The following is a 26,353-nucleotide window of genomic DNA, read 5'->3' as shown; positions in this document are numbered from 1 at the left end:
CTGGCCTCCGGGAGCGCGGGCGGGGGGGTGGGGGTGGGGGGCAAGGCACTTGCCGCCCAGCCGCACCCCGGGTGCCGAGAACATGCAGAGCCGGCACCCGGGCGGGCTGAGCTCCGACAGACGCGGGCACTGCAGCCCTCGACGGTCCGCACGGTGGCCTCGTCGGCCCGAACACCCGCACGGCCCTCAGCGGGCAGTCCCGGGGGCTAGGGATTCTACTGGGGTTGGCCTTGGGGCCGCGCCGTGGCCTTGGCCCAGGGTCTCCTCTGGGCGGGGCCGGTGTGCTTAAGGCAGTGGGGGGGGGGGGGGGGCTTGGTGATGCGGCCCCTGGGTGACGTCACAGCGGCCCAGGCCGCTTTGTGATGCGTCCCCTGGCTGACATACATACCAGGCTCGCCCTAGCTGGGCAGCTCAGTGCGTGCTTGGCCTGAGAAGGAGTTAGTGGCAAAGGAGACCCTCTCCCTAGCTTCAGACCCTTTCCTCGGATCGTTTGGCGCACACCACAACCCATTTTCCCGTGTGGACAGTTTCCTCCTTCCTAAGGTTCGTGCCCCACCCCGCCCGCCGCCTCCCCAGCCCCACCTTCTTCGCCCGCCGGTCCTTCCCGTCCCCGGGACGCTGGCCCCTACCCCTCCTGCCAGGGAGCACCCTGCACCTGCCCGCTGCCCTGGTCACAGGCTGTTCCACCGGGATCCTGTGCCTTTAGCGGCTGGCTTTTCCCACTTTTCCCAACAGAGTTCCCACTTCCACGGGGAGCAGTCCTGGGCCTCTGGACCATCCTAGGCTCCCAGCAGACGGCTGGAGAGAGACCACCCAGACGAGCTCCTCCTCTGCAGGGCACACGGGCACCACTACCAGCCCGCCTCGAGGTGTCCTGCCTCTGTGAAACCGCCATCCAGAGTCAGCCAACAGACAAGGCCATGGGCAGCGCCACCGCCGGCCTCCTGCGCGCCTCAGACAACCACCGCGCGGGCGGTCGTCGTCTGGTCTCCCCTGGCCCCATACGATGCCGTGGGAGGCACAGACGACGGCCTCGGCCCTACCCGCAAGGCGGACGACGACCCGATGGGCACGCCACCGCCTTCGGGAAAGGCACCCACAACTGCCCCCTGGCCACGGACAAGTCCGTGGGCTGCACAGGCGCCAGCCTGAAGGCTGATGCTCAGGACGACGAGCCCATGGACACGACACCACCCTCCATGGCCGTCATCTTCCGGGCGCCCCCGGCCGCACACGGGGCCGTGGGCAGCTCCACCTTCGGCCCGAGGGGCGGCGATGACGACCGGGACGAGCCCATGGACACGACGCCACCCTCCATGGCCGTCATCTTCCGGTCGCCCCCGGCCGCACACGGGGCCGTGGGCAGCTCCACCTTCGGCCCGAAGGGCGGCGATGACGACCGGGACGAGCCCATGGACACGACGCCACCCTCCATGGCCGTCATCTTCCGGTCGCCCCCGGCCCCGCACGGGGCCGTGGGCAGCACCACCTTCGGCCCGAGGGCCGGCGATGACGCCCGGGACGAGCCCATGGACACGACGCCACCCTCCATGGCCGTCATCTTCCGGTCGCCCCCGGCCGCACACGGGGCCGTGGGCAGCTCCACCTTCGGCCCGAGGGCCGGCGATGACGCCGGGGACGAGCCCATGGACACGACGCCACCCTCCATGGCCGTCATCTTCCGGTCGCCCCCGGCCCCGCACGGGGCCGTGGGCAGCACCACCGCCGGCCTCCTGTGTGCCTCCGACAACCACCGCGCGGGCGGTCGTCGTCTGGTCTCCCCTGGCCCCATACGATGCCGTGGGAGGCACAGACGGCGGCCTCGGCCCTACCCGTAAGTCAGCCTCGGACCCGACGGGCACGCCGCCGCCCTCGGGAAAGGCACCTACAACTGCCCCCCCGGCCCCAGGCAAGGCCCAGGGCAGCACAAGCGCCCGCCCGAAGGCTGACGCTGACGCTCAAGACGAGCCGATGGGACACGACACCCCCCTCGATGGCCGTCATCTTCCGGCCCCCCCCCCCCCCCCCCAGCCCCACACGAGGCCGTGGGCAGCGGCACCGCCGGCCTCCCCTGGCCCCACACGATGCCGTGGGAGGCACAGACGACGGCCTCGGACCGGTACCCGCAAGTCGGACTAGGACCCGATGGGCACGCCACCGCCATCGGGAAAGGCACCTACTCGTCCCCCCGGGCCCCAGACGACGCAGTGGGCAGCACAGGCGCCGGCCCGAAGGCTCACTCTGACTCTCAAGGCGAGCCAATGGACACGACGCCACCGTCGCTCGCCGTCATCTTCCGGTCCCCACCGGGCCCCACACCAGGCCGTGGGCATCACCACCGCCGGCCTCCTGCGCACCTCAGACACCCACCGCGCGGGCGGTCATCGTCCGGTCTCCCCTGGACCCACACGATGCCGTGGGAGGCACAGACGACGGCCTCGGCCCTACCCCCAAGTCGGACGATGACCCGATGGGCCCGCCACCACCCTCGGGAAAGGCACCTACAACTGATCCCCGGCCCCAGACAAGGCCATGGGCAGGACAAGCGCCGGCCTTAAGGCCGACGCTGACGCTCAAGACGAACCAGTGGACACGACGCCACCCTGGCTGGCCGTGATCTTGCGGTCTCCCCCGGCGCCACACGAGGCCGTGGGCAGCACCACCGCCGGCCCGAAGGCCGACGATGACGCTCGGGTCGAGCCGATGGACACGACGCCACCCTCGGTGGCCGTCATCTTCCGGTCCCCACCGGCCTCGCACGAGGCCGTGGGCGGCGCCACCGCCGGCCTCCTGCGCACCTCAGACACCCACCGCGCGGGCGGTCATCCTCCGGTCAGCCCTGGACCCACACGATGCCGCGGGAGGCACAGCCGACGGCCTCGGCCCTACCCCTAACTCGGCCTCCGACCCGGTGGACACGCCACAGCCCTTGCCAACGGCACCTACAGGCCTCCCCCGGCTCCAGACAAGGCCTATGTCCTCCTATCCATTTAACAAAATCTTTCCCACAGTATGTGCGTATATTATATATTCACACTAAACCCTGCTCTTGCTAGTATGCCTCTGCTCTGTTTACTCTTTGACTCGGCGACAGAGGAAGAACACACATACATGAGTGATAGTGTTCTGAGCCACACTTAACTACGCAACGTGTTCCGTGCCCCAGCGACTGGGATGTGGAAGTAGCCGCGTTTTATGACTGTGCGTGCTCACCGCGAGGTCTGCGTGCTGAGCGTTTAATGGATGACAACCCAGGGGGAGGCAAGTCCAGAGGAAGGAGACCGGGCTGGCTTATGTGGCCCCTTCCCTCTCCTCTCCCACTGCTCTGAGCTCACTGGGGGCTAGGGAATCCCTGCTGTGACACAGGCAACCTCTCTCATCATTTTGGTTTTTAAACATGTTTAATTCTGTATGTGTGTGCCTTGTGTAACTTAAGACTTTGGCCGATCATCCTCACACACTCCCACTTCCCCACGAGAGAACGGATTTGGCATCCAGGTCCTCGAGGCTGGAGGAACGACAGAAGGAAGTGCTTCTGCCTGCTGTGTGATTATTGAAAATGTAAGCTTACTTAGAATTTACCAAGTAGCTTAGTAATATCAGAAAAGGTCCTCTTTAATGACCGCCTGGCCTGACTCTAACCTAAACTGCTAACATGTCAAGCCACGTTGAGTTACAACTGTGCCCACTTCTCGCTGACCCTAGAGTCTGCAGGGTCTCCACCAGACTCAATACACGCAGAATTCCTAACCTGTGGAGACCACGTTCTAGTTGGAGGGGAGGAAAGAGACAATGAACATCTGTAAGTTTTCCGGTAGCTTAGCCGGTAACAAACACTATGAAGAATGAAAAGCAGGATATGGAGGACTGAGATTGTAGGCAGAGAGAAGCAGGGCTTTCAAAATAAACAGTGGACAGGGTAAGCCTCACCAGGGAGGTGGGACTTGAACAGTCTAGAAGGAGGTGACAGAACCAGGTATCTGAGGGAAAAGCATTCCATACAATGGGATAAATTACTGAAAAAGCCAAGAGGAGGGATGCTTGTGGTCTTCAGGGAGCAGTCAGTCAACAAATGCGGCTAGAATACCGTCAGCAAGGAGGGCAAAGAGGACCGGGGACAGAGATATGGGTTGAAGTCCCCGCACCACCATCGACTAGTTTTGTAGTCACACGCTGTTGACTCGATGTGCAAATGTCTCGGTGAACCCAGTGCTGTCTGTCTCTAGGGCCTAGTTACCTTGCAGGCTTTTGGAAACATAAGTAGGGAAGTGACATATAAGCCATCTTGTGAACTGTTCTGTACATAAAGACAGATGGGTAGACAAAAACATGATGATAGATAGATAGGACAGATAGACAGATAGATAGATGATAGATTAGATAGGATAGATGACAGGTATAGATAGATTGAATATATGATTGATAGATAGATCGACAGATAGACAGACAGACAGACAGACAGACAGACAGACAGACAGACAGACAGACAGATAGATAGATAGACAGCCATGTTAGATAGCCGTGTTGTTAACTGTTTGTAAGGCTGGGGGCACTGATGGGAGGAGCGAGCACGTCGGACACTGATGATGTGCCAATGTCTCCGGCTGCTGCCCCCTCCCACGTGGGACACTGATGATGGGCCGAAGTTCTTGGCTGTTGCCCCCTCCCAACCTGAAAAATATGCCTTGGGCTAGCCAATCCTCGTGCTGCTGTAAATCTAAGCTCTGCCTCCCCCTACCTTCTTGAAAATCTCGCTGCCTGCCTGTCTACTTAAGTGTGAATTCCCCAGCCTCCATTTCTATAGACCGGGGAAATCTCGCCCGGGTATTTGCGTTCAAATAAACTACCGGGCCCTTTGTTGCCTCCCTTCACCTGCTTATTTCAGCTAGAATTTATCTTACACTGTTCTGTACATAAGGATAGATGGGTAGACAAAAAGATGACAACAGGTAGGTGACAGATAGGTGACAGATGATAGATTAGAAATAGATACATTAGATAGATGATAGATATTCATAGGTTAGACGAATAGATTGACAGAGATGACAGATAGATAAGACATATATAGATGACGGATGATAGACTAGATAGGATAGATGATATAGGTAGGTTACGTTAGAAAGACAGATGATAAGATATTGATAGATTAGATAGAGAATAGATAGATGATAGATAGATACAGAGTTATGAACTGAATTTTTGGGCCCTCACCTCACCATCTTCTGCTCCTCCTAACCCCCCGCCGCCGCCACCACACACACACACACACACACACACACACACACACACACACAAGTTCATATTTGAATTGAGTCAGGGTTGAAGCCCTAACCCCCACTGTCATGGTATTGGGAGGTGGGGCCTTTGGAGGTAATTTGGTTCGGAAGCTATCATGAGGGTGTGGGTGGAGCTGCCATTATGCAATCAGTGCTATTAAGAGGAACAGAGGACAGAGCTTTCTCCCTCGACCCTGTGAGGACACAGCAGGGATGCGGCCGTATGCAAGCCAGAAGAAGGGACCTCACCAGGAACTGAACCTGCCTTGGTCTTGGACTTCTGCTTCCAGAATGGTGAGAAATCAGTGTCTATGGATGAAGCCCCCACTCAATGACACTCTGGTTATCAGCTTGAGTAGACTAACATAGATATGTAGGTAAACAGAGACGCACTTAAGACGATGGATGGAGAGAGCCTACGCATAGATATCTGTGCTTAGGTGTCTGCATAGGTATCTGTGTCCAACCACCTCTGCACTTTGAAGTCCGCTCCCTATGGGGGGCACGCCAGGAGCACAACTTATGCGCGTTTCTTTTTTAAAGTGCGGGCTGCAGTTTCCTATAACTGGGGTCTCCGTTAACTCTCAGCCGCGTGTGTGTGTGTGTGTGTGTGTGTGTGTGTGTGTGTGTCTGTGTGCGTGCGTGTGCGCGCGCCTGTGCGTGCGTGTGTGCGTGTGCGTGTGCGCGTGCGTGTGTGTGTGTGTACGCCACTGCCCCATCGGTCTACAATCACAGGAGATGCAAAAGTAACAAAGGAACGCAGGATAGGGCAAACATCTTGCAAACTATGACCAGAAAGAGTAAAGTTCTCCACTAGCCTCTGGGGATATCTTTGCCAAGTGATTCTATGCAATTTTAGAAAGATCTTGCCGGAAATGTTGCTGGGACCACTCTGAACCATCGAGTTAGTTAAGGTAATAAGCCAGGACAGGAGGGCAGCAAAGAGCACCCACGGTGTGTCTCCTATGTATCAGGCCAAGGTGTACAGGCTTTAATTCTACTACACCACTTCATCTCACCATGGCTGACGTGGGATGACCTTATGCACCACCTTCATCCGTGAGTAAAAAGTTACTTCAGAATCACCTCCCTTAACAGAAAATAAATAAGTGCGGGGACATAAACATTCCTAGAATTCCTGCCACCATCACCCAACTCTTTATGCTCAGCACCCTTTTCATACGAACGGAAACATAGCTCTCAACGCTACTATTCCATTTCAGAGAGACCTCACTCACATCTAAATGCCTAAATGCACTGAAACTCCACCTCCACCTTGACAGCAGAGGGGAGCAGTTTCCCCACAAGCTAGCTGGCCTGCCACCTCAGCAAGCCCACGGGCCACCGGCCCACAAGAGCCCTGCGTGTCACCAAAAGGCAGTTCCCTTAACCAGTGACTACACGCATGCTCTCTGGAGATGGGCCAGCAAGCAGGGCCGCCGAGGTGACATCGGTGCACAGGCAAAAAGACCTACTACTGGGCATGCACCTGCCTCGGACCCCGCAGGCCAGCCAGGGTGCTCCCTGCGTGGGGCCTCGGATATGCCCCGCAGCTCACGCAGCCGCCACAGCGGGAACGGCCCAGGGGCAGAGCAGCCGGAGGGCCCTGGCCCGCACAGGTTCAAGAGCCCAGCCCGCCAACCACACCGTCCACACCCAGCAGACTCGTGCCACCTACGCAGGAGAAGTTCCCACCCAAGGCCACTCCTCTCAAGACCCAAACACACAGCTAACTCACATAAACAGACACAAGGAATTGAGACTTCTCTGAGAAGGACACAGAGGAATCAAACTGCACCTAGTGACAGAACGTTGACAAAAGTGAGACAACAGATACATAGACAGACAGATGATTGATACATAGATTGGGTTGATATACATACATATAGGTGATAGATTAATTAGATAGATACACAGATGAGAGTAGATAGATGATAGATCATAGATAGATAGATAGGTAGATAGATAAAGGGATAGGTAGGTAGGTAGATAGGAGAGCATCATACTAAACAAAGCTATCTCTCGCTCAAGACCATCTACGTGCTCCCTTACAGGAGACTCACTTGAGATCCAAGGACACAGACAGACTAGAAGCCGAAGGGGCGGGGACAGGTACCCTACACAGGTGAAACTGAGAAACAAACAAACAAACAAACAAACAAACAAACAAACAAACAAACGGATTCTGTCTGAGTCCCCAGAGACAGTCACTAGAAAATAGCCCTATCTGGCCACCGTGAATTCTTTTTGTTTGGTTTCAGCAGGGCCCAGCCATAGATTTAGTGGTGCAGCAACGCCCTTCTCATCTTCTCTCACCTCAACAACTGAATTGCGGTAATAATATGCGTCTGGGCCTTTGAAATCAGTGGCTTTTATGATGTTCACGAATGTAAAGAGGCAATAACCAGATACCGAGGGAAGTTTGGATGCTTAACCGAACACGTCACTCCACAGCACACTCTTTGCTCCCAACTGCTCCTGTCTAGAAACTGGTGTTCCTTTTTATTTGTCCCTCCCTCCTATCAGCGGCGATCACGCCGATGTCCCTCAAACATGGTGGTGAGCAAAGCACCAAGTTTACTTTTCTGTCGACAACAGGCCCAGAGGAAGGATACTTGTGGTCTTCAGGGAGCACTTAGTCAGTGAATGTGGCTAAATACAGTCAGCAAGCGAGAAGGAGGTAAAAGAGGACAGAGGACAGAGATACGGGTTCAAGTCCCTGCACCACCATTTCCTGGTTTTGTAGGTGCACGCGGCTGACTCGACCTGCAAGTGTCTCGGTGAAAACCCAGTGCTCTCCCTACGGCCTAGTTACCTTGCAAGATTTTTGGAGGCATAATGTAGGGAAGTGACATAGCCTATGTTGTTGACTGTTCTTGTACATAAGGACAGAAGGGCAGACAAAAAGATGATTGATTCATAGATAGATAGATAGATAGATAGATAGATAGATAGACAGACAGATAGATAGAGAGATAGATAGAGAGACAGAGAGATAGAGAGAGAGATATAGGTACATATCAATTAATAAAAGCTATTGCTCATAAACCAGGAGAGTAATGGTGAAAGCACATAGCGAAACTACAAACAAAAAAGAAGAATGAAAAATCCAGTTTAAAAAGTGCAGCAAGCAGCCATAAGAAGAAAACAAATCCTCCCATTTGCAATGATGTGGACGGAGCTAGACGGTATTATGCTCAGTGAAATAAGCCAGGCGGAGAAAGACAAGTACCAAATGATTTCACTCGTGTGTGGAGTATCACAACAAAGAAAAACTGAAGGAGAAAAACAGCAGCAGACTCACAGAACCCGAGAGTGGACTAACAGTTACCAAAGGGAAAGGGACTGGGGAGGGAGGGATAGGGGCGGGGAGAAAGAAAGGGGGCATCAGGATTAGCATGTAGAACGTGTGGGGCGGGGGGAGCATGGGGAGGGCTGTACAACCCAGAGAAGACAAGTAGTGATTCTACAGCATCTTACTACACGCTGATGGACAGCGACTGTAACGGGGTGTGTCGGGGGGACATGGTGAAGGGGTCTACAGCATCCAAACTACACTGATGGACAGTGACTGTAAGAGGTTTTCGCGGGGGACTTGGTGAAGGGGGGAGCCTGGTAAACGTAATGTTCTTCACGTGACTGTAGATGAATGATGACAAAAAGAATTTAAGAAGTGCAATAAGGGCACAGCTCTGAATCATCAGAATAAAAGGACAGGCTTTGAGTGCTCCAAACAAAAGACACAGGGTTAAAAGAAGGGATGAAAGCTCAAGACCACCTACGTGCTCCCTTACAGGGTGGGGACAGGTACCCTACACAAGTGAAACTGAAAAAAACAAACAATCAAACAAATGGATTCTGTCTGAGTCCCCAGAGACAGCCACTAGAAAATAGCCCTATCTGGCCACCGTGAATTCTTTTTGTTTGGTTTCAGCAGTGCCCAGCCATAGATTTAGTGGTGCAGCAACGTCCTTCTCATCTTCTCTCACCTCAGTATGCGTCTGGGCCTTTGAAATCAGTGGCTTTTATGATGTTCACGAATGTAAAGAAGTAATAGCCACATAAAGAGGGAAGTTTGGACACTCAAATAAACACGTCAGTCCACAACACACTCTTTGCTCCCAGCTGCTCCTGTCTAGAAATTGGGTGTTCCTTTCTGTTTGTCCCTCCCTCCGATCAGCGGCGATCACGCCGTCTTTATACTCGTGTGTGGAGTATCACAACAAAGAAAAACTGAAGGAAAAAAACAGCAGCAGACTCACAGAACCCGAGAGTGGACTCACAGTTACCAAAGGGAAAGGGGCTGGGCAGGGTGGGTGGGAAGGGAGGGATAAGGGCGGGGAGAAAGAAAGGGGGCATCAGGATTCGCATGTAGAACGTGTGGGGCGGGGGGAGCATGGGGAGGGCTGTACAACCCAGAGAAGACAAGTAGTGATTCTACAGCATCTTACTACACGCTGATGGTCAGCGACTGTAACGGGGTTTCTGGGGGGGACTTGGTGATCATCATGTTCTTCACGTGACTGTAGATGAATGATAACAAAAAAAATTTTTTAAGTGCAATAAGGACACAGCTCTCAATTGTCAGAATAAAAGGACAGGCTCTGAGGGCTCCAATCAAAAGACACAGGGTTAAAAGAAGGGATGAAAACTCAAGACCACCTACGTGCTCCCTTACAGGAGACTCACTTGAGATCCAAGGACGAAGACAAACCAGAAGTTGAGGGGGTGGGGACAGGTACCCTAGACAAGTGAAACTGAAAAGAAAAAAAAAAAAGAAGAAGAAGAAAAAAGATGTGCTGCTGGGATTAAAGACGGCGGCTCACGTGAGAGGGGAGGCGGAAACCTCCTCCCAAAACCAAAACCACATACATACGTACTATATGGAAATAGAACAACTACACCAAATCCTGGAAGAGCAGCAGGGAAGAACGCTGCTGCGGCAGGCTGTCACCTCGAGGAGAAGTGTGACGTACAGCCCCGGAGATGTGCTCTGGGAGCACGAACCTACCGTACACGTGCTGCGCTCTGGAGGATCGGTGGGCTTGGAAAGCAGAGACAGGCGGAAGACTCCGAGAGACTTGAGATTCCAGCCACTTGTGGGACAACACAGGGATCCACATCCGGCCGCTGTGGGACAAAAGAAAGGCGGACAGTCTGAGAGACTTCCTGACAGCGAGAGAACTGCTAAAGGGGCAAGGCTTCCGCAGGGCTTGCCGCTCAGGAGAAAGGACAGGTGCGCCAAACTGCCCGGGTGCACTCTGCCCGGCAGGCGGGGGAGCTTTCAGGAGCTCCGGGCGCTCCATCCCCCTGGCTGGCCTCGCAGCTCCGAGGCCCCTTACCGTGCTGTGACTGGCACACGGCCTGCCTCCCCGCCGGCACCGGCCTGCAAAACGGCCGCCCCCACCTACGGCAGCTTCTCCCTGCGTGCTCCGCAAACTGGCCCCGGCAGTGGAGACGGGCACTGCGGTCGGGAAGCAGGAAAGACCTCTTTCCTCCCGGCGGGGGTGGGCACCGGCACCTCTCCCCTGGGACCCCTGCCACCCCACCCCCCACCCACCCCAAGGGCTGAGCATCTCCAGAGAGTAAAGCTTCTGGGAGCTAGAGGGCGCCACCTACAAATATGAACCTTCAAAGGAACCTGGTAACTGGACTCAAATCAATCTTCCTGAGAAAGAGATCTCAAAATAAACACCAGGAGCATGCTCAGGGAGCTACAGAAAATATAACTGCCCCTGTCTCTCGAGCGCAATTCTCTCTCTCTCTGTCTCTCTCTGTCTCTGTCTCTGTCTCTGTCTCTCTCTCTCTCTCCCGGGAGCGCTGCTGAGGCCCTGTTCCGAGAGGGGTGCTGCGACAGCCCAGCAGGAACGGCACAGCTCTCGGGTCCACCCCGGCCGGTGCCAGGACAGTCCCACACGGGCTCTGACTGAACTGCAAACGGGGGACGCCGCTCGTCTTAACTCCGCAGGAAAGACAACAGTGCCGCATGCTAGCCTCCCCGTCAATGGCTAGAGGCTACGTGGCTCCACCGATACCAGGTGACGTCAACACCCCGGGCTTCATCTCCTTGGCGATCTTTTTTCCCTATGACCCTTGAAAGCAGCACATGGAAAGATACAACCTACCAGTCTCCACACCGCCTCACCTCTCAGTTTTACGCCAGATGTTCCCGCATCACAGCTTCTCCTCTTCGTTCCCGTTTTCTCGGCTGGTTGGTGTTCTGGGGAAAAAAAAAAAAAAAAAAAATTAGTCAGATTTGGAATGAAGTGGTAGGGGGTTTCGTAAGATTCTGTTTGACCACCATCAGTAGAACCAAAAGACATCCTTCAGTATGGGAGAATATACTCACTGATGACATATCTGATAAGGCGTTGCCATCCAAAACATGTATCAAGAGCTCACGAACCTCAACACACAAAAAGCAAATGAATCCAGTTACAAAATGGGCAGAGGCTCTCAACAGACACTTCTCCACAGAAGCAATTTCAGGTGGCCGGCAGGCACATGGAAAAGACGCTCCACATCGCTAACCATCAGAGAAATGCACACTAAAACCACAACGGGGTATCACCTCACACCAGTTAGGATGGCCACCACCCAAAAGACAGACAACAACAGATGTCGGCAAGGGTGTGGAGAAAGGGGAACCCTCCTACACTGCCGGTGGGAATGTCAGTCAGCTCAACCATTGTGGAAAGCGGTATGGAGGTTCCCCCAAAAACCAAAGAACAGAAATGCCATTTGACCCAGGAATTCCTCTCCTAGGAATTTACCCTAAGAGTGCAGGAGCCCAGTTTGAAAGAGACAGATGCACCCCTATGTTGATCACAGCACTACTTACAATACCCAAGAAAGGGAAGCAACCTAAGTGTCCATCGGGAGATGAAGGGATAAAGAAGAGGTGGTACATACACACTACGGAATATCACTCAGCCATAGGAAGAAAACAAATCCTACCACCATTTGCAACAACACGGACGGAGCTAGAGGGTGTTATGCTCAGTGAAATAAGCCAGGTGGAGAAAGACAAGTATCCGAGGATTTCACTCCTCTGGTGAGGTATGAGAACAAAGCAAAAACGGGAAGGAACAGAACAGCAGCAGACTCACAGAACCCAAGAATGGACTAACAGTTACCAAAGGGAAAGGGACCTGGGAGGACGGGTGGGGAGGGAGCGATAAGGGGGTAAAGGGGGCATTACGATCCGCACACATAATGTAGGGGGTGGGGGGCCACAGGGATTGCAGTGTAACACACAGAAGACAGGTAGTGATTCCATAGCATCTTACTACATTGATGGACAGCGACTGTAATGGGGTGCGGGGAGCGGACTTGATAATGGGGGGGAGTCTAGTAACCACAATGTTGCTCATGTAATTGTACTCTAATGGTAACAACAAAAAAATCACAATGAGCTATCACCTCACAGCATTCAGAATGGCTAGTTCCCCAAAAAACAAGAAATAACAAGTTATTTATGAGGATGTGGACAAAAGGGAACCGTCATGCACTGTTTGTGACCATGTAAATTGGTGCAGCTACTATGGAAAACAGTGTGGTGGTTCCTACCTATATTAATAGCGGTTTCATATGACCCAGCGTTCTTTTTCATACACAGCAGTGTAACTCCTTTCAGGATACTGGACCTGTTTCCAATGCATACACCACCAAGCAATTCTTGAACACCAGCAGGGTGTCTGAGAACTCAATGCTGAGGCTATCTGCCCAGAGACAACACCAGATTCTACAGGGTAAGGTTTCTATCCTCAAGACTGCCCTCCTCCCCAGCTCCAGAGCCTGGTTGCAAGCCCCACGCAATTAGCTTGTGCTTCCCACCTGCAGGCTAAGATTGCGGGTTCCAACAACTTCCCCTTTAGGTCTGCCCAAGTTGCTAAGGTGCCTCAGAATCTCAGAAGAACACTCACGTTTAACAAAGAGTACCATAAAGGACACAACAGCCGGATGAACACACACATATGGCAAGGTCCCAAATAAAAGAGCTTCTATCCTCCTGGGGTGCTTGGGGCCTGGCCTGGTGGCATGTGCAGGCCACCTGGTTCCCCAGGCATGGAAGCTCTGACAGAGAAACAGGAGATGAGAGAGATGTGCTCTTCTCTTAGGGTTTTGTGAGGGCTTCACTGCAGAGTCATGACTGACTAAATCACTGGCCATTGCTGATTCAGCCTCCAGCCCTCATCCCTTTCCTCTTCCCTGGGGGCTGAGGGCTAATAATTTCAATCCTCTAATCACAAGCTTGGTGCCCCTGGCAACCAGCCTCTAACCTAGGATAGGGCCCCAAAGCCTCTGCATTAACCTAACAAGACACCCATTGGACAGTTATGGCTCAGAAGGATCTTCAGGAATTGTGCACGAGGAGCAAAAATACCTAGGAAATGTATTTTGGTCATCTCAATTACCAAATATTTACTTATCATCAGTCATATCACAACAGGTGTCCCCACATACCCATAATGCCTGCAGGGACCTCCCTCTCCCCAAGACGAGGCACAGAGCTTCCCACTTCCACCATAATTTCCTTCACAGTCATGACATTGATCTGCACCAAGGACGATCCCTTTCAGGAGGATAAAGTGAAGGCTTCCGGCATAATGCCAAGGCCAAGGAGGCCCTCCTCCCCAGGGACATGGGGCAGAGAGATGGGAGAAATGGCTTCAGGAGTCTGTTTTCCTGTCAGCCGCTCTCCACTCCCCCAGCCTCAGCTGTCACCTCACCACCCAGCCTGACACACAGGGGCTTGCGAAGAAAAAAATCCTGGAGTCAGAGCAGCTGAACAGCTGCCGTGTGTGCTCAGCTTTGCAATGCGAGGGGTTCCACTCCTCTCGGGGTTCAGACTGGAAAAACCCGACAGGGAAGATGAGGTGGTCCAGCGACTCCCTGTTGCCACGTCGAATGGGGCAGTGCAAGCTCCACTTCCGCTGGAGATGCTTCCTGGCTGTCTCTGAGCACTTGCAAGGCAGCACGATAGGGTGTAGTTAGGGGGAAAATTCCCAAATCTAGAATTTTAATTTCCTGAGTATGATGACTAGACTTTCTGCTGCTCTGACTACACTGGAGAACAAAGAATGTCTAAGCAGCAGGTTCCACTTCTGAGAGACAGCACCCACGTTACCCGTTCGCTGCTGCCTCTGGTGACCAAGATGAGGACTAGCTGGATGTTACCAGGAAGTTTTGACTGTCAAAACAAAAGTGCAAACTTTGGAGACACCTTCTCAATCCACTCTCTGCATTTGCAGTGAGACAAAGCACAGAAATGGGATGAGGGTCATGACACTGTGAAATATACTCAGCCTAGAAAAAGCCCACTTTATACTTTAACTTCATCTACATGCTGTTCTGCTTCTTCCAGCCCCTCTATCAATTAAGGAACCTTGTAACCAGGATGGGAGGTAGACCTCCAAAGTGTAAGTGAACCTAGGGGGATAAAAAATGCTGAGATCTGCACTCCCCAACTTCAAGCTCTACTATAAAGCCATAGTAATCAAGACAGTTTGGTACTGGCACAAGAGCAGAGCCACAGACCAATGGAACAGACTAGAGAATCCAGACATTAACCCAGACATATATGGTCAATTAATATTTGATAAAGGAGCCATGGACATACAGTGGCAAAATGACAGTCTCTTCAACAGGTGGTGCTGGCAAAACTGGACAGCTACATGTAGGAGAATGAAACTGGACCATTGTCTAACCCCACATACAAAAGTAAACTCAAAATGGATCAAAGACCTGAATGTAAGTCACGAAACCATTAAACTCTTGGAAGAAAACATAGGCAAAAACCTCTTAAGACATAAACATGAGTGACCTCTTCTTGAACATATCTCCCCGGGCAAGGAAAACAACAGCAAAAATGAGTAAGTGGGACTATATTAAGCTGAAAAGCTTCTGTACAGCAAAAGACACCATCAATAGAACAGAAAGGAACCCTACAGTATGGGAGAATATATTTGAAAATGACAGATCCGATAAAGGCTTGACATCCAGAATATATAAAGAGCTCACACGCCTCAACAAACAAAAAACAAATAACCCAATTTAAAAAATGGGCGGAGGAACTGAACAGACAGTTCTCCAAAAAAGAAATACAGATGGCCAACAGACACATGAAAAGATGCTCCACATCGCTAATTATCAGAGAAATGCAAATTAAAACTACAATGAGGTATCACCTCACACCAGTAAGGATGGCTGCCATCCAAAAGACAAACAACAACAAATGTTGGCGAGGCTGTGGAGAAAGGGGAACCCTCCTACACTGCTGGTGGGAATGTAAGTTAGTTCAACCATTGTGGAAAGCAGTATGGAGGTACATCAAAATGCTCAAAACAGACTTACCATTTGACCCAGGAATTTCACTCCTAGGAATTTACCCTAAGAATGCAGCAATCAAGTATGAGAAAGATCAGTGCACCCCTATGTTTATCACAGCACTATTTACAGTAGCCAAGAATTGGAAGCAACCTGAATGTCCATCGATAGATGAGTGGATAAAGAAGATGTGGTACATATACACAATGGAATACTACTCAGCCATAAGAAAAGGGAAAATCCAACCATTTGCAGCAACATGGATGGAGCTGGAGGGTATTATGCTCAGTGAAACAAGCCAAGTGGAGAAAGAGAAATACCAAATGATTTCACTTATCTGTGGAATATAAGAACAAAGGAAAAACTGAAGGAACAAAACAGCAGCAGAATCACAGAACTCAAGAATGGACTAACAGGTACCAAAGGGAAAGGGACTGGGGAGGAGGGGTGGGTAGGGAGGGATAAGGGGGGGGTGGGGGGAGTAGGGGGGTATTAAGATTAGCATGCATGGGGGGGGGGGTAGGAGAAAAGGGAGGGCTGTACAGCACAGAGAAGGCAAGTAGTGATTCTACAACATTTTGCTCTGCTGATGGACAGTGACTGTAAAGGGGTTTATAGGGGAGACCTGGTATAGGGGAGAGCCTAGTAAACATAATATTCGTCATGTAAGTGTAGATTAGTGATACCAAAAACAAAACAAAAAAACAAAAAAAAAAAGGGCAGTTCCTGTGTGGTAACCGCCAATGAGTTCTACACAAGGGTATAAAGGGCATATAAAAGTGTAGGCAAAGGGTCTGTTTGTGTTTATACAGAGGATCAAAGCCTAATTGGGCTACCCCGAAAATGAACTAAGATACGATATGAAAAAGAACTTCCAACATCAGCACTCTCTGGAAGACTCATGCCAAAAGATGATCATCAAAAAACCCCAACAAAGATCCACGCACTGCTACAGCTGTAGATGCACTCATCCCACCAGTTCCTGGACTTGCCATGGGAATGAAGGAGACATCTAAGCTGGCCTGTGCATACGGTAAAACAACAAATTTGACTGGATCTATACTGTTGGAACTCAACCAAGAATTAGGAGAAGTGCAAATTGTAGCGCTCCAAAATCTTACAACTACAGACTATTTACTGTTAAAAGAACATAAGGGATGTGAACATTCCCCAGGAATGGATTGTTTTAATTTGTCTGATTTCTCTCAGACTGTTCAAGTTCAGTTGGACAATATCCACCACATCATAGATAAGTTTTCACAAATGCCTAAGGTGCCTAACTGGTTTTCTCGGTTTCACTGGAGATGGCTGGTAATTACAGGTATGCTTTGGTTATGTAACTATACTCCTATTATGTTAACGTGTGTGCGCAATTTAAGTAGTAGCTTAAAACCTATCCATGCTGAAGTTACTCTACAAGAAGATATGTCAAAGAAATAATCAATCTTCCCATGTTTTCTTCCGCCTGCTACTTCTATAGCTTTTCTTCTTCCTTCCTAATTACAACCCTTAAATAGAATTCGTGCCTCATATCAAATTTACCGAGTATCATAGTTCTTCCAAGTGGTAAAGATACCTCAAGACAGATGCTGGGCATAGAGGCTACAGGGCATAACCATGCAAAGAAATAGAAAGCTAACCATTTCAAACAATAAGGCTTCTCTCTCACTTACCAACTCTACATTTCCCTGTATGGCCCCGGAAGATGACTGGTTAGCCAGAGACGGGTAAGATTCCTCAAGGGAGGAACAACCTAAGACAGGCACAGTCGCAGGGGGGTCATCAGGTGAGAAATTGGGGATCAACAGAGGTGAGGCTTAGAACCTCACCCCACCGTTCTGAGAGAAATCTTCTGCATACGTGGATGTTTTATTGCCCTGGTCTAGCTTGGATTAACACATAGTCTACAGGCACACACCTGATCATCTACATTTGCCCTCTTACAACACTAAACTATGTTTTCTACCTTTATTTTGTATCTACCTTCCACTTCAGCATTTTACTAAAAATAATAATAATAAAGAGAGAAATGTGGTATCCACATATAAATCAAGTATAAAAACCAAATGAGTATTCATATTTGAACTGACTGTTTATAGTTCATAATGCATGAGCAAAACCGAAAGTTTCTGTGATGACTGCCCTTGTACTGTTCACTATGTAACTTATTCACTATGTAAGAATTTGTTCTCCATGTAAGAACTTGTTTGTTATGCCTCAGAAGATTGGAGACTGACGAAAATTAGGCTTGGGGTGGATTAATGATTGTGCATTGAGCATTGACTCCCCTATACAGAATTTTATTGTCCTTAACAACCATTTGATCAATAAATATGAGAGATGCCCTCACAGAAAAAAAAAAAAAAAAAAAAAAAAGGACAAGACTTCCAATGGTAAAATAAATAAGTAACCGGGATGTAATGGATAGCGTAAGGAATATAGTCAAGATATTGTAACAGCTTGGTAGGGCGATAGCTGGAACCTAGAATTATGTATATAAATGTTTTATCACTGTGTTGTACACTTGAAACTAACGTAATGTAATACTGTGCGTCAACTACCCTTCAATAAAAAATAATAAACTAAAAAAATAAATAAAATAAAAATAAAAATAAAAAGTAGAGTTTAAAAAAAAAAAAAAAAAACAAAACGTAAAGGATGAACAGTCGGGATCGGGAATGGACAGGCTGACTGCTGAGAGGAGGCGAGGTCGCCCCGCAAGCTTCCAGCTTGGCTGACGGGCAGGAACGGCGACGCCATCGAGACCGAGAGTCTAAAGGAGAAGCATTTTAAAAATAAAAAGTGTTTCCCAGTGTATACTCTGCTGTGTTATTCACGTACGAGACACAGGCCCCCAAAACTAGATCAGAGAGAAAATCTGGGCAGCCAGGCCCAGTCAGAATGCGGGATGTGGCTATGCTGAGACCCGGTGGTCCCCGACCTACGCTTTCTGTGAGAAGCAAAGAAAGAACCTGCCCGCTAGCTAGGACGGCAAGTCATGGGGTCTGCGCCCTCCTCAGAAGTCAGCCGCCTGGCTGGCCATGGCCGAGAAGGCATGCCTGGCTCCCGGTGTCCCAGAGAAGCTGGGAACGCCCGGGAAAGGGCGGGCCGTGCCCCGGGCAGCCTCTGGGTGGCTCCGCGCCGGGCCGTGAGCAGGCCCTGGCCTCCGGGAGCGCGGGCGGGGGGGTGGGGGTGGGGGGCAAGGCACTTGCCGCCCAGCCGCACCCCGGGTGCCGAGAACATGCAGAGCCGGCACCCGGGCGGGCTGAGCTCCGACAGACGCGGGCACTGCAGCCCTCGACGGTCCGCACGGTGGCCTCGTCGGCCCGAACACCCGCACGGCCCTCAGCGGGCAGTCCCGGGGGCTAGGGATTCTACTGGGGTTGGCCTTGGGGCCGCGCCGTGGCCTTGGCCCAGGGTCTCCTCTGGGCGGGGCCGGTGTGCTTAAGGCAGTGGGGGGGGGGGGGGGCTTGGTGATGCGGCCCCTGGGTGACGTCACAGCGGCCCAGGCCGCTTTGTGATGCGTCCCCTGGCTGACATACATACCAGGCTCGCCCTAGCTGGGCAGCTCAGTGCGTGCTTGGCCTGAGAAGGAGTTAGTGGCAAAGGAGACCCTCTCCCTAGCTTCAGACCCTTTCCTCGGATCGTTTGGCGCACACCACAACCCATTTTCCCGTGTGGACAGTTTCCTCCTTCCTAAGGTTCGTGCCCCACCCCGCCCGCCGCCTCCCCAGCCCCACCTTCTTCGCCCGCCGGTCCTTCCCGTCCCCGGGACGCTGGCCCCTACCCCTCCTGCCAGGGAGCACCCTGCACCTGCCCGCTGCCCTGGTCACAGGCTGTTCCACCGGGATCCTGTGCCTTTAGCGGCTGGCTTTTCCCACTTTTCCCAACAGAGTTCCCACTTCCACGGGGAGCAGTCCTGGGCCTCTGGACCATCCTAGGCTCCCAGCAGACGGCTGGAGAGAGACCACCCAGACGAGCTCCTCCTCTGCAGGGCACACGGGCACCACTACCAGCCCGCCTCGAGGTGTCCTGCCTCTGTGAAACCGCCATCCAGAGTCAGCCAACAGACAAGGCCATGGGCAGCGCCACCGCCGGCCTCCTGCGCGCCTCAGACAACCACCGCGCGGGCGGTCGTCGTCTGGTCTCCCCTGGCCCCATACGATGCCGTGGGAGGCACAGACGACGGCCTCGGCCCTACCCGCAAGGCGGACGACGACCCGATGGGCACGCCACCGCCTTCGGGAAAGGCACCCACAACTGCCCCCTGGCCACGGACAAGTCCGTGGGCTGCACAGGCGCCAGCCTGAAGGCTGATGCTCAGGACGACGAGCCCATGGACACGACACCACCCTCCATGGCCGTCATCTTCCGGGCGCCCCCGGCCGCACACGGGGCCGTGGGCAGCTCCACCTTCGGCCCGAGGGGCGGCGATGACGACCGGGACGAGCCCATGGACACGACGCCACCCTCCATGGCCGTCATCTTCCGGTCGCCCCCGGCCGCACACGGGGCCGTGGGCAGCTCCACCTTCGGCCCGAAGGGCGGCGATGACGACCGGGACGAGCCCATGGACACGACGCCACCCTCCATGGCCGTCATCTTCCGGTCGCCCCCGGCCCCGCACGGGGCCGTGGGCAGCACCACCTTCGGCCCGAGGGCCGGCGATGACGCCCGGGACGAGCCCATGGACACGACGCCACCCTCCATGGCCGTCATCTTCCGGTCGCCCCCGGCCGCGCACGGGGCCGTGGGCAGCTCCACCTTCGGCCCGAGGGCCGGCGATGACGCCGGGGACGAGCCCATGGACACGACGCCACCCTCCATGGCCGTCATCTTCCGGTCGCCCCCGGCCCCGCACGGGGCCGTGGGCAGCACCACCGCCGGCCTCCTGTGTGCCTCCGACAACCACCGCGCGGGCGGTCGTCGTCTGGTCTCCCCTGGCCCCATACGATGCCGTGGGAGGCACAGACGGCGGCCTCGGCCCTACCCGTAAGTCAGCCTCGGACCCGACGGGCACGCCGCCGCCCTCGGGAAAGGCACCTACAACTGCCCCCCCGGCCCCAGGCAAGGCCCAGGGCAGCACAAGCGCCCGCCCGAAGGCTGACGCTGACGCTCAAGACGAGCCGATGGGACACGACACCCCCCTCGATGGCCGTCATCTTCCGGCCCCCCCCCCCCCCCCCCCAGCCCCACACGAGGCCGTGGGCAGCGGCACCGCCGGCCTCCCCTGGCCCCACACGATGCCGTGGGAGGCACAGACGACGGCCTCGGACCGGTACCCGCAAGTCGGACTAGGACCCGATGGGCACGCCACCGCCATCGGGAAAGGCACCTACTCGTCCCCCCGGGCCCCAGACGACGCAGTGGGCAGCACAGGCGCCGGCCCGAAGGCTCACTCTGACTCTCAAGGCGAGCCAATGGACACGACGCCACCGTCGCTCGCCGTCATCTTCCGGTCCCCACCGGGCCCCACACCAGGCCGTGGGCATCACCACCGCCGGCCTCCTGCGCACCTCAGACACCCACCGCGCGGGCGGTCATCGTCCGGTCTCCCCTGGACCCACACGATGCCGTGGGAGGCACAGACGACGGCCTCGGCCCTACCCCCAAGTCGGACGATGACCCGATGGGCCCGCCACCACCCTCGGGAAAGGCACCTACAACTGATCCCCGGCCCCAGACAAGGCCATGGGCAGGACAAGCGCCGGCCTTAAGGCCGACGCTGACGCTCAAGACGAACCAGTGGACACGACGCCACCCTGGCTGGCCGTGATCTTGCGGTCTCCCCCGGCGCCACACGAGGCCGTGGGCAGCACCACCGCCGGCCCGAAGGCCGACGATGACGCTCGGGTCGAGCCGATGGACACGACGCCACCCTCGGTGGCCGTCATCTTCCGGTCCCCACCGGCCTCGCACGAGGCCGTGGGCGGCGCCACCGCCGGCCTCCTGCGCACCTCAGACACCCACCGCGCGGGCGGTCATCCTCCGGTCAGCCCTGGACCCACACGATGCCGCGGGAGGCACAGCCGACGGCCTCGGCCCTACCCCTAACTCGGCCTCCGACCCGGTGGACACGCCACAGCCCTTGCCAACGGCACCTACAGGCCTCCCCCGGCTCCAGACAAGGCCTATGTCCTCCTATCCATTTAACAAAATCTTTCCCACAGTATGTGCGTATATTATATATTCACACTAAACCCTGCTCTTGCTAGTATGCCTCTGCTCTGTTTACTCTTTGACTCGGCGACAGAGGAAGAACACACATACATGAGTGATAGTGTTCTGAGCCACACTTAACTACGCAACGTGTTCCGTGCCCCAGCGACTGGGATGTGGAAGTAGCCGCGTTTTATGACTGTGCGTGCTCACCGCGAGGTCTGCGTGCTGAGCGTTTAATGGATGACAACCCAGGGGGAGGCAAGTCCAGAGGAAGGAGACCGGGCTGGCTTATGTGGCCCCTTCCCTCTCCTCTCCCACTGCTCTGAGCTCACTGGGGGCTAGGGAATCCCTGCTGTGACACAGGCAACCTCTCTCATCATTTTGGTTTTTAAACATGTTTAATTCTGTATGTGTGTGCCTTGTGTAACTTAAGACTTTGGCCGATCATCCTCACACACTCCCACTTCCCCACGAGAGAACGGATTTGGCATCCAGGTCCTCGAGGCTGGAGGAACGACAGAAGGAAGTGCTTCTGCCTGCTGTGTGATTATTGAAAATGTAAGCTTACTTAGAATTTACCAAGTAGCTTAGTAATATCAGAAAAGGTCCTCTTTAATGACCGCCTGGCCTGACTCTAACCTAAACTGCTAACATGTCAAGCCACGTTGAGTTACAACTGTGCCCACTTCTCGCTGACCCTAGAGTCTGCAGGGTCTCCACCAGACTCAATACACGCAGAATTCCTAACCTGTGGAGACCACGTTCTAGTTGGAGGGGAGGAAAGAGACAATGAACATCTGTAAGTTTTCCGGTAGCTTAGCCGGTAACAAACACTATGAAGAATGAAAAGCAGGATATGGAGGACTGAGATTGTAGGCAGAGAGAAGCAGGGCTTTCAAAATAAACAGTGGACAGGGTAAGCCTCACCAGGGAGGTGGGACTTGAACAGTCTAGAAGGAGGTGACAGAACCAGGTATCTGAGGGAAAAGCATTCCATACAATGGGATAAATTACTGAAAAAGCCAAGAGGAGGGATGCTTGTGGTCTTCAGGGAGCAGTCAGTCAACAAATGCGGCTAGAATACCGTCAGCAAGGAGGGCAAAGAGGACCGGGGACAGAGATATGGGTTGAAGTCCCCGCACCACCATCGACTAGTTTTGTAGTCACACGCTGTTGACTCGATGTGCAAATGTCTCGGTGAACCCAGTGCTGTCTGTCTCTAGGGCCTAGTTACCTTGCAGGCTTTTGGAAACATAAGTAGGGAAGTGACATATAAGCCATCTTGTGAACTGTTCTGTACATAAAGACAGATGGGTAGACAAAAACATGATGATAGATAGATAGGACAGATAGACAGATAGATAGATGATAGATTAGATAGGATAGATGACAGGTATAGATAGATTGAATATATGATTGATAGATAGATCGACAGATAGACAGACAGACAGACAGACAGACAGACAGACAGACAGACAGACAGATAGATAGATAGACAGCCATGTTAGATAGCCGTGTTGTTAACTGTTTGTAAGGCTGGGGGCACTGATGGGAGGAGCGAGCACGTCGGACACTGATGATGTGCCAATGTCTCCGGCTGCTGCCCCCTCCCACGTGGGACACTGATGATGGGCCGAAGTTCTTGGCTGTTGCCCCCTCCCAACCTGAAAAATATGCCTTGGGCTAGCCAATCCTCGTGCTGCTGTAAATCTAAGCTCTGCCTCCCCCTACCTTCTTGAAAATCTCGCTGCCTGCCTGTCTACTTAAGTGTGAATTCCCCAGCCTCCATTTCTATAGACCGGGGAAATCTCGCCCGGGTATTTGCGTTCAAATAAACTACCGGGCCCTTTGTTGCCTCCCTTCACCTGCTTATTTCAGCTAGAATTTATCTTACACTGTTCTGTACATAAGGATAGATGGGTAGACAAAAAGATGACAACAGGTAGGTGACAGATAGGTGACAGATGATAGATTAGAAATAGATACATTAGATAGATGATAGATATTCATAGGTTAGACGAATAGATTGACAGAGATGACAGATAGATAAGACATATATAGATGACGGATGATAGACTAGATAGGATAGATGATATAGGTAGGTTACGTTAGAAAGACAGATGATAAGATATTGATAGATTAGATAGAGAATAGATAGATGATAGATAGATACAGAGTTATGAACTGAATTTTTGGGCCCTCACCTCACCATCTTCTGCTCCTCCTAACCCCCCGCCGCCGCCACCACACACACACACACACACACACACACACACACACACACACAAGTTCATATTTGAATTGAGTCAGGGTTGAAGCCCTAACCCCCACTGTCATGGTATTGGGAGGTGGGGCCTTTGGAGGTAATTTGGTTCGGAAGCTATCATGAGGGTGTGGGTGGAGCTGCCATTATGCAATCAGTGCTATTAAGAGGAACAGAGGACAGAGCTTTCTCCCTCGACCCTGTGAGGACACAGCAGGGATGCGGCCGTATGCAAGCCAGAAGAAGGGACCTCACCAGGAACTGAACCTGCCTTGGTCTTGGACTTCTGCTTCCAGAATGGTGAGAAATCAGTGTCTATGGATGAAGCCCCCACTCAATGACACTCTGGTTATCAGCTTGAGTAGACTAACATAGATATGTAGGTAAACAGAGACGCACTTAAGACGATGGATGGAGAGAGCCTACGCATAGATATCTGTGCTTAGGTGTCTGCATAGGTATCTGTGTCCAACCACCTCTGCACTTTGAAGTCCGCTCCCTATGGGGGGCACGCCAGGAGCACAACTTATGCGCGTTTCTTTTTTAAAGTGCGGGCTGCAGTTTCCTATAACTGGGGTCTCCGTTAACTCTCAGCCGTGTGTGTGTGTGTGTGTGTGTGTGTCTGTGTGCGTGCGTGTGCGCGCGCCTGTGCGTGCGTGTGTGCGTGTGCGTGTGCGCGTGCGTGTGTGTGTGTGTACGCCACTGCCCCATCGGTCTACAATCACAGGAGATGCAAAAGTAACAAAGGAACGCAGGATAGGGCAAACATCTTGCAAACTATGACCAGAAAGAGTAAAGTTCTCCACTAGCCTCTGGGGATATCTTTGCCAAGTGATTCTATGCAATTTTAGAAAGATCTTGCCGGAAATGTTGCTGGGACCACTCTGAACCATCGAGTTAGTTAAGGTAATAAGCCAGGACAGGAGGGCAGCAAAGAGCACCCACGGTGTGTCTCCTATGTATCAGGCCAAGGTGTACAGGCTTTAATTCTACTACACCACTTCATCTCACCATGGCTGACGTGGGATGACCTTATGCACCACCTTCATCCGTGAGTAAAAAGTTACTTCAGAATCACCTCCCTTAACAGAAAATAAATAAGTGCGGGGACATAAACATTCCTAGAATTCCTGCCACCATCACCCAACTCTTTATGCTCAGCACCCTTTTCATACGAACGGAAACATAGCTCTCAACGCTACTATTCCATTTCAGAGAGACCTCACTCACATCTAAATGCCTAAATGCACTGAAACTCCACCTCCACCTTGACAGCAGAGGGGAGCAGTTTCCCCACAAGCTAGCTGGCCTGCCACCTCAGCAAGCCCACGGGCCACCGGCCCACAAGAGCCCTGCGTGTCACCAAAAGGCAGTTCCCTTAACCAGTGACTACACGCATGCTCTCTGGAGATGGGCCAGCAAGCAGGGCCGCCGAGGTGACATCGGTGCACAGGCAAAAAGACCTACTACTGGGCATGCACCTGCCTCGGACCCCGCAGGCCAGCCAGGGTGCTCCCTGCGTGGGGCCTCGGATATGCCCCGCAGCTCACGCAGCCGCCACAGCGGGAACGGCCCAGGGGCAGAGCAGCCGGAGGGCCCTGGCCCGCACAGGTTCAAGAGCCCAGCCCGCCAACCACACCGTCCACACCCAGCAGACTCGTGCCACCTACGCAGGAGAAGTTCCCACCCAAGGCCACTCCTCTCAAGACCCAAACACACAGCTAACTCACATAAACAGACACAAGGAATTGAGACTTCTCTGAGAAGGACACAGAGGAATCAAACTGCACCTAGTGACAGAACGTTGACAAAAGTGAGACAACAGATACATAGACAGACAGATGATTGATACATAGATTGGGTTGATATACATACATATAGGTGATAGATTAATTAGATAGATACACAGATGAGAGTAGATAGATGATAGATCATAGATAGATAGATAGGTAGATAGATAAAGGGATAGGTAGGTAGGTAGATAGGAGAGCATCATACTAAACAAAGCTATCTCTCGCTCAAGACCATCTACGTGCTCCCTTACAGGAGACTCACTTGAGATCCAAGGACACAGACAGACTAGAAGCCGAAGGGGCGGGGACAGGTACCCTACACAGGTGAAACTGAGAAACAAACAAACAAACAAACAAACAAACGGATTCTGTCTGAGTCCCCAGAGACAGTCACTAGAAAATAGCCCTATCTGGCCACCGTGAATTCTTTTTGTTTGGTTTCAGCAGGGCCCAGCCATAGATTTAGTGGTGCAGCAACGCCCTTCTCATCTTCTCTCACCTCAACAACTGAATTGCGGTAATAATATGCG

At 52.9% G+C, this 26,353-nt stretch overlaps 1 long non-coding RNA gene across 1 annotated transcript in view; it reads right to left on the bottom strand.

The window, feature by feature from the left end:
- The window catches only part of LOC130682366 (uncharacterized), a 93,829-nt gene that overhangs the window by 7,336 nt on the left and 60,140 nt on the right, over positions 1-26,353 (bottom strand). Inside the window, exons 9-10 of the long non-coding RNA XR_008995588.1 lie at positions 11,422-11,496; positions 10,288-10,406 (exon numbers count right to left, since the gene is read on the bottom strand). This is a non-coding gene — a long non-coding RNA (uncharacterized LOC130682366). The remainder of the gene's footprint in view (positions 1-10,287; positions 10,407-11,421; positions 11,497-26,353) is intronic.

Source organism: Manis pentadactyla, unplaced genomic scaffold (genome assembly GCF_030020395.1).
Source record: "Manis pentadactyla isolate mManPen7 unplaced genomic scaffold, mManPen7.hap1 scaffold_333, whole genome shotgun sequence".
Taxonomy (NCBI): domain Eukaryota; kingdom Metazoa; phylum Chordata; class Mammalia; order Pholidota; family Manidae; genus Manis; species Manis pentadactyla.
This window is presented reverse-complemented; position numbering and strand designations above follow the sequence as displayed.